Source organism: Pinus tabuliformis, chromosome 3_2, assembly GCF_031772625.1.
Source record: "Pinus tabuliformis cultivar Carrire ecotype Pingquan chromosome 3_2, CPIR1, whole genome shotgun sequence".
NCBI lineage: Eukaryota > Viridiplantae > Streptophyta > Pinopsida > Pinales > Pinaceae > Pinus > Pinus tabuliformis.
Window position 1 is genome coordinate 922,694,940 of NC_142302.1, and position 3,531 is coordinate 922,698,470.

At 38.6% G+C, this 3,531-nt stretch overlaps 1 pseudogene; it reads left to right on the plus strand.

The window, feature by feature from the left end:
* The first annotated feature begins 577 nt into the window (after positions 1–577).
* Positions 578–1,264, plus strand: LOC149183647 (uncharacterized; annotated as a pseudogene).
* Positions 1,265–3,531: the final 2,267 nt, after the last annotated feature.

Below are 3,531 nucleotides of genomic sequence, written 5' to 3' on the forward strand. Positions count from 1 at the left end.
ATGACAACTATGAGCGTATAAGTCTTCCATACTAATCCCACATGTTTTGTTATAATTCTTTATTGTTTTCCATGTTCATGATGCTAAAAGGTTCACAAGTTCCATTGAAAAGCTATTGAAATGATCATCAAAAACATACCTTTTTAGTACTCCACAAACACAAGTGCTATCAGTCTCAGCAAAAATCCTATGTTGCACTCAAGAACCAAACACATACCAATCAAGTATTATTTCCTCCGTGAACAAGCAGTTGAACAAAACATTGTCCTGGAATATATCAGTACTAAAGAGCAGATAGCTGATATTTTCACAAAACCTCTTCCTCGAGAAGCATTCGAACATCTATGTCAAAAGATGGGGGTTATTTCTTTATCATCACTCAAGTTCATTCATAAAGTTGTAGCAGGATAGGGGGAGCGGTTTGACAGGGGGAGTCCATATGCATCCCTTTGCCATTAATGTCAAAGGGGGAGAAAGCAGAAGAATATTGCCATCAATAACAAAGGGGGAGATTGTTGGACACAGATTTTCATTGATGTCAATATGGCAATATTCAAGGAGCAGATAGACGACAGAGATGGAGACTGTGTATGATTTGGGGAGCAAGATGATCGAAGGGTTGAGAAAGGAGAAGGTCGAGAGTGGGGATGTGATTACGATCGATAAAGCTTCTGGGAAGATTACAAAGTTGGGGTGGTATTTTGCAAGGTCTATGGATTATGATGCAATGGGACCGCAAGCCAAGTTTGTACAGTGCCTAGATGGAGAGCTTCAGAAACACAAAGAAGTGGTGCATTGCGTTATGCTGCATGAGATCGATGTCATCAATAGTAGGACGCAAGGGTTTCTGGCCCCCTTTACAGAAGATACTGGAGAGATCCATTCTGAAGTGAGGGAACAGATTGACAGTAAAGTTGCTGAATGGAGGGAAGAAGGCAAAGCTGAAATTGTACTAGGTGTGTATTTTATTGATGAAGTCCATATGCATGACATTGAATGCTTCTCATTTTTGAATCATGCTTTAGAGAACGAGATGGCACCGATATTGGTTGTTGCAAAAAATCATGGCATCACAAAAATCTATGGAACAAATTATAAGTCTTCACGTGGTATACCCATTGATCTATTAGACCACCTGCTCATTATTTCGACACAGCCATACATGGAAGATGAATGTGAGTCGTTGGATCAAAGAGCAGCAGATCCAACAGTCATTGCACGCGAAAGATGCGCGGACGATAATGTGCGAGAGACATACATGTAAGTAGTAAGTGGTATTCCCCGCACTACCTACCAAGGTTCGGTGGTATACTTACAATGGCCACGCGATCCAGTCCTAGTACAACGCGTGGCGGATGAAAACTGCCACCCCCACAGGTTAACGCATATGTAGGTTGCGTGATCAGGGCTTGCAACTGTCGTCTGATCATGCGCCGGATGGTTAGATGGCGAGGAATATGCATGATGTTTAATATGCGAGAAAAAGGACTGTGACCATTGGATCACGATGATAAAGGGTTGCGATTGTGAATGCAGCAAAGGCTAATATGAGCACGATTACGTGGATTTTTGGAATAAAAAAGAAACAGTGAGATCGTTTTGTGAAAATCATCGTCCTTCTGTGGTGGTTGATGCACAAATCCGATCGAAGATAACCAGCACGATGGCACAATCAGATTGCCTTTCGGAAGCTTTGGAAGCAATTTCTTTAGATCCACTACAAATTTTGGCCAGGGTTCAATGTTAGAGTGCTAGGACTTTGCAACCAGTTAGAGCTACTGCAACAGAGGCCCCTCCTAGAGTTCAAAGATCCTCGGGAAAGGAGAGGACCAAGATAGGAATAAATGGATTTGGTCTTATTTGGAAGCTAAAAGATCAAGCAAGTTAGAGGAAACGACAACGACTGAGGAGGAAGCCTAAGAGTCTGTGTAAGCGGAAACGAATGGACAAAGGCACGGGAATGTATAAAATAGTAGAAACAGAGAACTGTTGGTTCGGTTATGGTGGTGAAGAACCTGAGGGTGAGATAGTAGAAGCAGCAGAGGTTGTAGAGGTAGCAGAAGCAGTAGAGGCAGGAGAGCAGGAGTGAGACAACCTTAGATGAATAGAGTGAAGCAACATACCTATTTATACCAAGGTTGGGTTGGAGCCCAAGGGGTTGGAGCCTCAGAACTGAACAAGACTAAAGTGATTAGGGGTAGGTGCTCCTAAGTGCAGAACCACTACTAAATAGAGTTGGTGCTCTGGAGGTTGGAGCCTCACCGAAGTCCAAGTTGGAGCTTGGCAACTATTCACATTCAGATACATACTTACATTGTATTTTATTTCATTATACTGTCTTCAGTTTTAATAAAAGCATTTATTCCATCTACTAGTTTCTGTGTTCTATGTATACATATACATATCTATATATGTTATTGGAAATCACTAGAATAAAAAGAAAGAAATGCTGATTCACCCCCCCCTAAGTATTTCCAACAAAATATCATTCAACTCCCAAAAGAAATGAAATTGTTTAATGATAATTGTTTTGGATAAATAGTTATACAAAACAATTGAGAGAAATATATCGCATATAAAAATCGTTCATGTATTCAAAATGGAATCACAAATAAAACTTCACATAGAAGTGCAACAGTGCATAACTATAATTCTGACTCTCATACATAAAAAAATCAATAGAAAAAGCATTGATTGATACATAAATAAAACATAATCATAGGATAAAAATACCATATGTGATAAGTCATGTTCATGTTCTTCAGCAATATTGACCCAATTTCATTCAATCCAACACATTCTAAGAGTACAAAAGTGTAATTTCAGTAGAGCATGCTAGATTTTCAATGGAAAATAAATGATGTTCCATTCATTTCATCAAAACCTTCTCAAAAGTAGAGAAGTGTAATGTCTTGAAAAGAGATTTTGATAAAAATTTGGACCCCTCTCTAAATGCATGAGAGGGGTTTAAATACTAAAATACTTGCCTCAAAATAGATTAATACAAAAATAGGTGAGGATTTTTCAAACAACCTTCCTCAAAACGAGCAAAAATTAAACTAAAAATAAAATAAAATTAATGACTAGCTCCTTTGAAGTTGAATTAAGTTAATCTGCTACACTTGATCTTTGAGGTCACAAATATCGATCATTGGCTTGAGCTGAGGTGACTCGCTTATTCTAGATTTTAACAGCCCAGTAAATATGTCATCTGTCAATGTTGGCACCATATTTTGTGTAGAGGTTTTTAAACATCGCAGAGTCATCCATTGGTTGTGTGGTTGTTAAGTTATGGTATGTTCTATACTTATAACAGTTTACTTCTTTTTCTTATTATATTCCACCGATTAGCAATCACATGTACATAAAGTAAAGTGCAGATAGAACATTAAACGATTGACAGAAAACAAGCCAAGACAAGAGACACAAGATGTGGCGGCTAGCCAGGGACAAACCCCACAATGTGTGGGGAAACCCTTTGATCAAATCTTCTTTTATCTTCAATAATTCAGCAGAGAGAAATAGTACAAT